The sequence below is a fragment of the Trachemys scripta genome, chromosome 1, assembly GCF_013100865.1.
Source record: "Trachemys scripta elegans isolate TJP31775 chromosome 1, CAS_Tse_1.0, whole genome shotgun sequence".
In the NCBI taxonomy this organism is placed as follows: Eukaryota; Metazoa; Chordata; order Testudines; family Emydidae; genus Trachemys; species Trachemys scripta.
The window spans coordinates 292,378,949-292,391,870 of NC_048298.1; positions in this window are offsets into that span (position 1 = coordinate 292,378,949).

The following is a 12,922-nucleotide window of genomic DNA, read 5'->3' on the forward strand; positions in this document are numbered from 1 at the left end:
CTCTTCAGCCCTACACCAGATCAGCACAGAACACCAGACTTGGATAGCTTTCTTTCAAAAGTATTCTTTATCCCAGCAAATATACCCAAAGTCTGTCATTCTTTGGGAGTATCTTAGCAGAGTGTGAACTGTTTGATTAGACATTAATTGTAATCATTTGAATTATTACACTTCTATTTATAGTTTTGACTTTCTGCCTGAACTTTCACATTTCTAGATAATACCAGAAAAAAACAAATGTACCAGAAAAGCCAAAACATTCTGATCAGCAAGAGGAGAATCCTAAATCCGAGATCTCACACGCCTCCCTCTACTTCATCTTACAACTCCTCACATCTTTCCATTTGTTGCTTTCTCCACCCCACCCCACTTAGAATCTGACCATGTGCCTGCTTTGGCACTTCAGACATATCACGTTAAAGATTTCTTAGTAATGATTCCTAGTTATAATGAAAGGATTACAGAAAATGTGATAAAATTCCATGAATGGATTAACTATTTACTGTATCAGCATGGCAGACCAAGTGTGTGAATTGTGCCAGTGTTGTGCATTTATTTTAGTTTCTTAAAGCTGGTGGTGGGAAGATGCCCTCTATTTTGAGAGCCTATTTGATATCCAGTTACAAAACTGATGGTTTACTTGAAACCAAACAATGATTTGTTCTATCGTGTGAGGAACCAGACACTTGATCTCCAAGCCGACACTAGCAGAGAACTTGAGCAATTCCTACACTGGGTTTTCGGGCACCAAGGCAAACCCCCTAATGTAGGCACAGTTTATACAAAGTAGCAAGGAGTCCTGTGGCACCTTATAGACTAACAGACGTATAGGAGCATGAGCTTTCGTGGGTGAATACCCATTTCTTCAGATGCAAGAGAAAATTAGCATCTCCTAAGGGGTCAGGTGCGTCACCATCTCCCTAATAAAATATCCTTAGCTTAGAGGCTCAGATACTACAATGATGAGCATGATAGAAGAACCTATATAGAACAGAATGTCCTGCTGCACTGGAGTGGATTGTGTCTACTGCAGGGGCTTGCACCCATGCAACTATAAAGGTGGTTGTCCTGATGTAGGTAATGTCTTCATGCTGAATTTCCAACTGGCTTCTAAATAAGCATGGAAAAAGAAATGGCCTGTTGTACTCCTTCTGAACAATAGGAGGAGCTGAAATAATTGGGAAAACAGGAAAAAACGAATGTTTTCTCAACTGCAAACTTCTTTTGTTTTAAATCATGCAATTTCAGATGAAGGTGACATTAGTGGTGATCTGGAGTGCTATTAAAGTCTCTCTTGCTTCACTGATTGCAGAGATAATCAAGTCCCAATATGAAAATAGCTCTTCTTTTGGAGCTTGTTCTTTGATGATTAGAAGCTTTAAAGTATCATGAAATTTGCAAATGTGGGATTGTGACATACTTCCAATGATGACTTCAAAGCAGAAAGTCCAGATTTATATAGTTTGATTATAATTATAATTTTAAAACTTCTTCCCTGACATCTTTCAGGCACAAAATGGTATTCAATATGAGATTTAAAGGCCTGATTTTTCATAGGTCCTGCAGCTCCCATTGACTTCAGCTGGAATTGAGAGTCCTTAGCATCCCTGAAAATCTGGCTCTTGGAGTATTTCCCTCCCCATCCCCTCCCCCCATAAGTGTTTGGATTTTTGTGATCAGGTACATAATGAGAAAAGACATATGATGTGCTGTTCTAAGTGGCTATAGGGCTCTTAAATTTCATAATCCTCTCACCACAAGATGTCAGTGTAGATTTATTTTATCAGATGTGAGATAGGTGTATTGTTCCCCCTACGGCTTAAAACAAAAACTATTAGAGAGAAACAATAGGTTTGATTATGCTCTGGGATTTATTCCCCGTGAAGTGGCGTATCAAGAAAGGGAAGAATGGAAGAGATGTGAAATCACACACTAAAATGTGAGCAGTATCCTTTCTGTAACTAGTAGCACATTTTAACACATGGGACAAATGCATCTCATACAATTCAATTAATGCTGAAATTGGGGATGAATTTTATCCCCATCTTCTCTGAAACAAAATGTTAAAATATTGCACTCGAAAGAGCTAAAAAGCTGAACAAAAACAAGCAGTCAGATAGGATATCCCACTATAGTAGCTTTATCCATAGTAGAGATGTGTCCAAAATATTTTTTTACTTGCAAAATCTTAGTACAGGTCTTGGCTCTAATTCAGACTTCCTGTGTCTCCTTGGACAAATCCTTAATCCCTATGGTGGGGCAATGACTCACTGGCGGAGCGCCTCCTGTTGGTTGTCCTGGGAATTAGCTCTTCCAGCTCGGAGCGCTCTTACAGGCTGGTGTCTTGCCTGCTGCTTGCCCCCGTGTTCCTCCTGGACCCCAGTGCCCTTTCTCTCAGGGTTCTGCCCTCTGCAGTCTCTGGGTCTCCCCACCCAGGGGAGCCCCCAACCTGCTATCCTCCCCTTGCCTCAGTGGCTACTGCCAGTCACCATCTAGCCCCCACTCCCTGGGACAGACTGCAGTCTGTAAACCACTCATCATTGGCAAGGGGGGTTGGACCAGCTGCCTCTGCCTATCTCTGGGCTGCCCCTCTGCAGCCCTGGTACCCTTTTGTGGGCTGTTAACTAGACCTGCAGCCTGGGGCTTTGCTAGGTCGGAGCTCCCTCTGCCCTTCCCCAGCAGTGCTCCACCCTAGATACCCTTCCCAGGCAGCCAGGTCCTTCTCTCTCAGTGAAGCTAGAGAGAGTGTCTTTTGGCTTCTGGCCCGCTGCTCTCTTATAAGGGCCAGCTGGGCCTGATTAAGCTGGCCACAGCGGTGGCTGCTTTCCCCATCAGCCTACCTTTCCCCAGCTGCGGCCCTCTCCAGGGCTGCTTTAACCCCTTCAGGGCCAGAGTGGGGTGACCACCCTGCTATAATCCCTTTGAGGCACAATTCCCTATCTGTAAAACAGGGATGATGAGCCTTCCTTTTTCCCACCCTGTCTCTGTCTTCTCTATTGAGATTGTAGGTCCTGCCCTGAAGAATTTATCTGTTGCTATGTGTTTGCACACTGCCTAAAACAGAAGCTCCCGTCTTGTATCATGCTAGTGCCTAGAGACCCCAACCACATCATGGGATTTCTGTTCACATTTTCACAGCTTGGAGGTTTGGAACCCTAGGAACAAGCTGGAATGATGGTCAAAATTTTGGGAATTTCCATTCTGCCAAATAAAAGTGGGGGAATAAAGGAAGAAAAATAAACTGATCAGACTATTTCCCCATTGTTTGATTCAGAGCCATGCGAGCAAAAGGCAAAGCTCCTATACCGGTCAGGGCCACAGAAGGTCTTTTAGTTGGAATGTTGGAAATTTACATTGATCACTCATTTAGAATTATCAATAACGTTACAGTGTGGATGCAGAGCTACTATCAGATTATTCTGCAGTAGAATGGGTGTTCAGGAAAAAACAAAACAAAAGCTAAACACCTATGCTGACATCTCAGTTCCCTCCCATGGTTTGAGCTTCCTCCAAATCAGGGGCCCCCTTCCTGTGGATCTTGCAGATTGCTGCATGAGTTAGGGTTTGCAAGCCTGATGCCTGGGTATGTACAGCTGTTATGAAAATCTACAGTCTTATCATTTAAAGACATTGGGTCTCATCTTCTCATAGGGTGCAGCTGCTTTGCATTGTACCGGTAGAGTAATCTGGCCTTACAGCAGGTCTAGGGAAAATCATCCAATGCAAGGGTAATTCTTAAAGTGATAGAGCCAGCCTAGGGGCTCTTAGGCCATTCTCCCTCCCTGTTACTAGCATAGCAACAGGAAAACAAAAACTGGCTGGAGGAAAAGGGGCCTGTTCTGACCATCCCTTTACCATGCAGAACACTATTGGCATTTTCCATTTCTGTGACTTTTGACTCGGGAAGTCAAGCCTGTAGAGAACAGGAGCAGGGGAGTGCTAAGAGGAAGATTGTACTGATTTTGTGCTCTTTGCATTGTGGCTGTAGCCAAGCCTTTGGCCCAGTAAGTTTCCCTTGCAGTAGAAATCCCGCACCTCATCTCCAACTCTGGGCCATGCTGTCTCCAGTCACTGGGTGGAGTGGGATGGAAAATGCAAGAATCCTGCCTCTTTCCTTGCACCCCACTAAATGGGCAGGAAAGAGGCAAGTTCACACATCACTGTCCACTGGTGGGTAGGAACACATGCTATACCCTCTGTGATGGAGTAGGTACACGTCCCCCTGCATGCATGGGAGCTCTGGCAGGCTTGTTGAGGCACAATGCCTCTTAGATCCTTCTCTGCAGAGGAAGGGCTGCATCTGAACGGTGCAATCTAGCTATGTGTCGTAGGGTAGAGGCAAAATAGTTCTCTACTTTTCCAGCATTTCATACACCCCATCTTTTACAGTCATATTTTAAATAAAAGTGAAAAAAAGTACATACACTTCCCCACCCCCTTTTCTTCTCCTGCTGTTTCCCCAGCACCTGCCACACTGAGCTGAGATGTCAACCACAGATCTGAGCGCCTTACAGTGTGTGGGTGGACTGAGATGTTCAGTGCTGCAGTCCGTAACTGACCTTGGTGTTCGAAAGCAGTGGGAACGAGAGCAGAAGAAAGATGATTCATTTAATGTAGTTAACATTCTAGACCAGTGTGTCACAAAAAGGGGGATGGGAGGAAATCATGTATTTTTTTTTTTGTAAGTAGTATCAGATATAGTGGTGGGTTAGATAGGGGGGAGAGGAAGATTAATGTTCTTATACATTTCCTACTCCACTGCTGCTCTTGCACTTACTTTAGGACAGTCATAGTAAAAAGATGCCCCATTTTCCTTGATAGTTTCAATGTAAATAATTCCATTCTGCTTACTTACATTCTCCTTGTAGTTTTCTAACCTTCTCCATCCCCCACCCCTTTTTAAAAAAAAAAAAAAACCTACAGGTCACTTTGTAAGAGAGGAAACCTCTTACGTGGACTATATCTCCTCCCAATCCTTCTCCTTATATCAATTCATTCTGTGGGCAACCAAGAAGAGCTCTCTGGGACAAGTGCTTGGCAGATCACAACTTGAAATACTAGGAGATGGTATTCTTTGCTTCTTGCCAAAACTGTCATGCTTTGCATTGTTACACAGTTGTCTTGTTCTATCCCACTGGTAGTTATAATAATAATTAATGGAGATATCCCATCTCCTAGAACTGGAAGGGACCTTGAAAGGTTGAGTCCAGCCCCCTGCCTTCACTAGCAGGACCAAGTACTGATTTTGCCCCAGATCCCCAAGTGGCCCCCTCAAGGATTGAACTCATAACCCTGGGTTTAGCAGGCCAATGCTCAAACCACTGAGCTATCCCTCCCCCCCCTTCATCATCATCATCATCAATTATTATTATTTTGCAAAGAGACTCTTTTATATAAAGAGCCAAATTCTGCTTTTGGACCCATATGCTTGTCTCTCACTCAGTACAACATTTGTAAAGTACTTTGGGATCCCATGGGCAGAGGGACATCCTATATGGGTACTGTACTGTAAAACATTATTATGTTAATGCTTTCCGAATAAACAGGGTTTGGGGTTTTTTCTTGTAAAAACAAGATAACAGTCCTATGTTTAAGGGCTAGACTGCAATGCTCACCTCATAAGGTATATGTTTGGTTACTCACTGAAGTCAATGGGACAATGCATGTAACTGCTCACCATCTATGAGTAACAACTAGCCCTAAGTAATCACCTGTTAAAGTGGATATTTCCTTATTATCTTCCAAGTAGGAAGATGAACATTTTAAGCATTTATTAAGAGTGAAGAGCGGTATTAAAATATCTGACCACGCTCTAGATAGGGTATAAGAAGATACCCACTGTTAAATGGTATCGTGAGTTAAAAAAAAAGCGGGGGGGGGGGGGGGGTGCTTTGGGATAGTCACAAGACCTAGAGACCTAAGTCTGGCATTGCTAAATCAGATTGGCAATGGTGCGGATCAGTAAGTATCCAGACCCTGATTGTGGTACTATCTGGTCCTACCGGTGTAAACTAGTTTAGAACTTCCTATTGCTCCAGAAGCAGAAAGAGCTGCCAGACTTATGAATGGGTTGTTTGGATTAAGCAGTACAGGGTCTCCAGTTTAATCAATTCTTCTGTCATTACAGTACACACGATTTACTAACAAATAGTTTTAGGAGATAAAGAATGATCAACAAAATTCAAAACAAACTAATTGCATGTGTTTTGCTGGTTGATGGAATATTGGAGATGTGAGTTCTATGGTATGATGCAATTGGGCCATCCTGAATCCAATAAAAGTTGTTAATTTTACCAGGATGTAACAGAGATGAGAAGGATTTCCTGCAGCTCCATAAAAGGCAGTGATTCTACTCAAGTTTAATTTTATACTTCCATGTCTTCCAGCCCTGAAAACCTGCCCTGCTTTTTAATAAGCAATTTGGTGGGTGTTTAAAAGCAGTTTCCATATATGTTCTACTTTGAGGGTTACACTGGGAGACCCTTTGGTGACTTGTCTCTACTTAGGAGAAACCCTGCCTAAGCAATGTGTGTCTTGTGTGCACTGAGATTTTTAGGGTCATATCTTTTTAGATATAAAAGAGAACCAATCAAAATGCTGTCACCCGCCCCATTTTTTTTTTCAAAAGAGATCCACGTCAAAACCACTCTCTTGGTTTCCTGGGGTCTCTGATTTGTGTGGCCTGTGCACCTTGGAACTCGTACTGCAAACTCTCACTCAGGTGAGTGATCCTGCTGAAAGACTTATGTTCTTATGCATTACTGAAATCAGTGGGACCTTCCACTGATGTCAGTTAGCCCCAGGATGAAACCCCATTTTGAGTAAAGCCTAATCAAATGGGTAAAGGATTGCAGCATTGGGCCTTTAGGCTGTAACGATTCTTTATGCAGAGGACTGTGTCTTCTTTCATGTCTTGTACAACGTGAAGCTCGTCCTTGGCAATAAAAAAAAGCAAAATACTAATAATGGTATCTTTTAAGGAGCTCATCCCCATAGTATCTGCTTTGGCCTGCTTGTCTATGACAATGTGCAGCTGTAGATCTGACAAGAAAATATGTTGAAGAGGGAAATACTGGTTTCCAAACTGCAACTAGTTTTCTCTGCAATTATAATATGCAGGTTCAGTTTCAGCATAACTGTCAGTTGAGCCAGTTTTTCTGCAGTGTGACTGATAATAGCACTTATTAAAACTGAAGCTCAAATACCTAGATTAACATTTTGGCAGCATGAAATGAGAAGTTCTAAGGTTTTGGGCATTTTTAAGTACATGCCTAGACTGATTTTTCATTTCCTACACAAAAGATTAAAGGTAAGAAGGCAGGAGGGAAGCACAAATGAAATCTTCAGGACAAATGAAATTCAAATGCCAAACCCAATGAGTTTAGCTTTGTTGCAAAAGCAAATGCGTTTATCTGTAGCATAGATTCTGTAGGACTGACAGCAGCAAAAACTTTTGTCTGTTAAATGAACAGAGAAGTAGTTCAAGACACATTTGAATTCCTTGCTAGACTTCAAAATATTTTCCAGCAGGATGACTAGCTAGTGCTGTGGTGTCGTGAGCAGACCTTTCACTGATGGAATGGCATGTTTAAATTTGGCACAGGGGAGCAAACGAAATGGGGGTTTGATGGTTGAAGCTTAGCCCACAGTTCACAGTAGCCTGCATCATTAAACCACACACACACATATTGACACATATACAATTTTGGCTCGGCTGGCAGCTTTACAGAAAGAAGCCCGTGAATGACTGAGCACTAAGTCTCAGTTACCCGCCTGTTCCCCAGGGGCTGATCACTTCAGGTCAGGCATGCAGTTTGCTTTTGGAATGTCGTAAGGAAGCTTGCCTTGAGCTTTTCTGTCCTGCTTCCCAGCACTGTGAATAAACAGAGAGCTTCAGTCCGCCTCCACTGTTACATCAGTCTCCTCAAGCTGCTGCAGCTTCTAAAGCCTGACCCTGAATTTTAACAAAATAAAGATTTTTTTTTCAAGTTTAAATTTAGACCGTAACATTATTTTGGGGTTTAAAATGTGCTCATTCTCATGTCTCAATTAGTTTATTTTGGTAACAATTCATTTTCTCCTTTCCCTCCCCCAGAATACATCCCCAAAACAGATATGTTTATTCAATTCAGTTCAAATGGAGTGGGCACAGAGCTCTGACCTGCATTACCACCACTGCTTTGGTATTTTAAAATGATTTCCTTAAGGAAAAAAACACCAAACATTCATTCATCAATCCGTGGGCCTTCTCCTGCTCCCTTTAAAGTTAATACAGAAGTCCCACCACTTTAATAGGAGCAGGATTGGGCCCTATTTCAATCTGGTGTTCTCCATTGCAGTTCTCCTTGCAGTTTCTCTCTTTATTAAGTGTATTTGTTCCTACTCCTCAGTCCTCCTCTGCGAGTCACACCCCAGTGTGACATCCCAATTGGTTGCTGTGGAAATGATTAGATGACAGAGATTTATGACACCAGAAGCAGATAAACTCTAAAGAAACAAAAGTTTAGTGTTCATGCAAATAAAGATAGGAATGAAAATAAATTATATCAACTGGGAGCTGCCCGTTTAGAAACAATTCTGCGTTTTCCGTGAAATAGCTGCAAAGCCAGCTTTTGTGATCCACAAAACCCAGGAAGCATATGGAAGTGATTATGTGATAAGCCCAAATGTACCATAGAACTTTGGAATCTCCTTCTGGATGAGGCCTTGATTCAGCAAGGCACATAAGCATGCACCTAACTTTAAGCAGGTAAGTAGTTAAGGGGGTTATTCATGGGTTTACTTAGGTACATACTTAGGTACCTAGCTGAATCGGGTTTGACAGGCTTGACACCCAGCTCACTGTGCCTCATGGTAGGTGCAGTTGGCAGAGCTAGCAGAAGTGAAGACCAGTGTTGTGTCTACTGTCCTACTCTGGGAAAACAGTGAGACTTGTTAACCAAGCCTTCTCTACCCTGAGAGAAAGGGGAAGGGAAAATCTGCTACTCTCCTTTTCCAGCCTTGGTGGAAAGAACCACAATTTACTTTCCACTTTTTCACAACCAAAATCAGAAGAGCAAAGAGGATGTGGGGAGAGAAGAAAGGAGAAGTTGAGGAGATAGGGTCCCCATGAATAATTATGTTGGGGTCTACTGAAACCATAAAAACAGCCCGAGTATTGGCTGCTTGCAGCATGGTACTCATGTTTGTAAGTAAGGATGGTATTTACTTGGTTATACTGTAAACATACTGGGCTAAACTGAATTAAATGGGTTTACCCAGGTGCAACTGAGAGAAATGTGGCCCATTGGCTGTTATAAAAGGACATTATCAAATGTGATTTATAATATTATTATTACTTCCATCGTTCTTGATAGAGCCATATTCAATACACCATCCTCACTCATGACACAGGCAAAGCTCCCAGTGAGTAAAGAAGGTTAAATCCATCTTGGAAAATGGAGGGTTTTTTCCTTGCCAGTTTTGGCTTCTCTATTTAGCAAACTGCTATTCCCTCCCAATCCTGTTTTGAATGGCGCCAAAGGCAGCCATAGTGGCTTCCACTTCATTACAAACACCAGAGGATAGGAGAGGGGTTAATGTATACCAAATAGAGAATGTCAAACTGGTAGGAGGAAAAAATTATATGCCCAAATCTGTGTCAATAGCTGCTAATACAAGCTATGATGCCAGCGGGCAGAACTTGGAACAGTGAATATTAGCTAGCTATCTGATGGAAACCACACCAACAAGGGGAGTTCACACACTGATGATTCATGGCTATTTATTTTTAGTGGCAAGTGTCTTCTGGGAGAAAAAAAGTCTCTTCTATCCAGAGCTGGTGTCAGATTCTGGGAGACATGGGTAATGGAGAAGACTACTTCCAGCCGAAGGTCTAAAATAATACATGATGACACATGGGTCATATTTACTGTGTACGAAAAAGGAGAATATACTGACAAGAGAACCAACCCTAGACTGATGAATTTGACTGACCTAGGGTGTGAGTGGGACAAAGGACTTGATTGTTGAATTTGACTAGTCTGCATCAGTTTCATGTGCATGTATCCATTCTACAGTTACAATCTCTAAACAGAGAATCTTTGGGGTGAGGAAAGGGGACTTTAGGATATCTGTCAGAGAAGCACCGCCATGGGAAAGTGACATTCCTTCTGGGCAGTGGCTAATTGGCTCCAGCACTGTCATGTTAATTCCAGATGTGTCGGCAGCAACACTTTCAGGAATGACACTAAATAAGAGGGCAATAGCCATTAGTACAAGGTACTTTGAGTAGGCGAAGTACCTGGCCTCTCTAGGGGGCTCTGATAGGGTTGCCAATTTTGGTTGGACATATTCCTGGAGGTTTCTTCACATGCCATAATCTTTAATTAAAGATTAATCTTTAATTCCTGGAGACCCCAGGCTAATCCTGGTGGACTGGGAACCCTAGGCTCTGAATACTGAAAAGTATGGAGCTCACTGCTTGGAACTGAACCTTTCTGCTTTGTCTCAGATGTTAGCATTACACTTGGCAACACGTTTCAATGTTCCAAAACTACATTCACTGCAGGTAGCAAACAGCTTGTGGGGTCAAGTGGCCTATATTTTTAAATGTATGTAACCTGCACCCATGTGGTGTCATGCTCTGTCCCCCTCTAGTGGGGGCTGGAGCATCTAGAGAGGCTGATGAGCCTTTGACAGCCTCAGCTAACAGGGCGGGATCTTTTGGCTCAGGTGGGAGAGGCTCATAGACTCAAAAATTTCAGCTTCAGTAGCTGCTGCTAACTGACCCAGGGCCAAGGAGTTATGCTTATAAATAACTGAGTACGATAAACAAAGACACGATGTGTATATCCCTACCTGCTCTTTGGGATCCTCTATGTTCCTCACAGAGACCTGATAGAACTCATATCCCCCTGCTTTCATCACTGCTACCCCTGAGACTAGTGTCACAGCCACCTTTCTTCTAGATGAGGAAGATTAGAATGAACTCCTTTCAAAGTCAACCAGTGCTGCTCCCTAATTGCTGGGGGGGGGAGAGGGGCAATGAATGACACAAGGCCTTCTCTCTCAGTTGTCAGTGCAGAGCACTAACAATAGGCCACTAGGTTGGTCACGCTGATCACATCTCTATTAATTGTAAAACTCTATTAACTGCATGCTTTCCAAGGAATCACTAACTGGTAATGCTCTTTCATTTACCACTCAGCATCAGTCAGTGTCTGTAGTGAGAGAAAGGTGTGGTCTACTGGTGTGAGCACGAGTGGGAGCCAGAAACTCATGAGTTCTAACATTGACTTCTTCCATGGCTTTGGGAAGGTTGCAGCGGAGCTGCCTCAACTTCCCCACCTGTTAAAATTAGGATAAGAATGTTGACTTCTACCTCACAGGTGTAATGTGAGGATTAATCAGACAGGCCTTGGAAGATGAAAAGCATTATATAGGTTCTAAGTACAAACTCCCACTTCTGTTTTGTCAGACATGCATCATGTGATTCATGACGCTCTGCTCATGATGAGGCACTGGTTGGCTCCTACGAGCAACAATGACAGTTTTGCACATTCGGAAAGCGCTAGGGTTGCTGGGTGTCCAGTTTTCGACTGCAACACCCGGTCAAAAAGGGACCCTGGCAGCACAGCTGATTGGGCCATTAAAAGTCCGGTTGGCGTGAGGCAGGCAGGCTTCCTACCTGGCTCCGCACGGCTCTCCAGAAGCGGCGACATGTCCCTTGGCTCCTAGGTAGAGGAATGGCCATGGGGGCTCCGTGTGCTGCCCCCACCCCGCCCTGAGCGACAGCTCCGCAGCTCCCATTGGCCAGGAACTGCGACCAATGGGAGCTCTGGGGGCAGTGCCTGCAGGGAGAGGCAGCATGCAGAGCTGCCTAGGAGCTGAAGGACATGTTGCCGCTTCCGGGGAGCCATCTGAGGTTAGCGCTGCCTGGAGCCCGCAACCTGAAACTTCTCCTGCACCCAAACCCCCTGCCCCAGCTCCGAGCCCCCTCCCACATCCAAACTCCCTCCCAGAGCCTGCATCCCGAACCCACTCCCATGCCCCAACCCCCTGCCTCAAGCCCCCTCCGGCACCCAAATGCCCTCCCAGAGCCTGCACCCTGAACCCCTTCCTGCACCCCAACCCCCTGTCCCAGTTTGGTACCCCCTTCTGCACTCTGAACCCCTTGGCTCCAGCCTGGAGCCCCCTCATGCACTCCAAACCCCAACCCCACCCCAGAGCCCACATCCCCAGCTGGAGCCCTCACCCCCCCTGCACCCCAACTCCCTATCACAGCCTGGATCTTCCCGCACCCTGAACCCCTCATTTCTGGCCCCATCTCAGCGCCCGTACTGCCTCCCACACCCCAACCTTCTGCCTCAGCATGGAGCCCCCTCCCACACTCCAAACCCCTCAGCCTCACCCCCGAGCTCCCTCCTGAACCCGAAACACCTCATCTCTGGCCCAACTCCAGAGGCTGCACCCCCAGCCGACGACCTCACCCCCTCCTGCAGCCCAGCCCCAGCCCGGTGAAAATGAGCGAGTGAGTGAGGGTGGGGGAGAGCGAGCAACAGAGGGAGGGAGGATGGAGTGAACAGGGGCAGAGCAATTTGTGCAATTAGAGAGTTGGCAACCCTAGATAGCGCCTTTGCATTAGCTTCTACAACGATATGCTAAGTTATGAAAAACAAATTCCTGATTGCATTGCATTGCTCCTTACAGTGCAGAATGAGAGACAAGTGCCCAGATGTGGAGGTAAGGTCACAATAATTGTGCATGTGTGCACGGGCTGATATAGCAATGGGAAGATCTGGCTTAGCAAAAGCCAGAATAGTGGTTGGGGTTATGCTTCACTGACAGTATAGGGCCTGATTATCTCCTTCCTTACACCCGTTTTACACTGGTGTAATGCCTTTAATTTGATGGAGTTATTTCTGGTGTAAGCTGGGGTAAC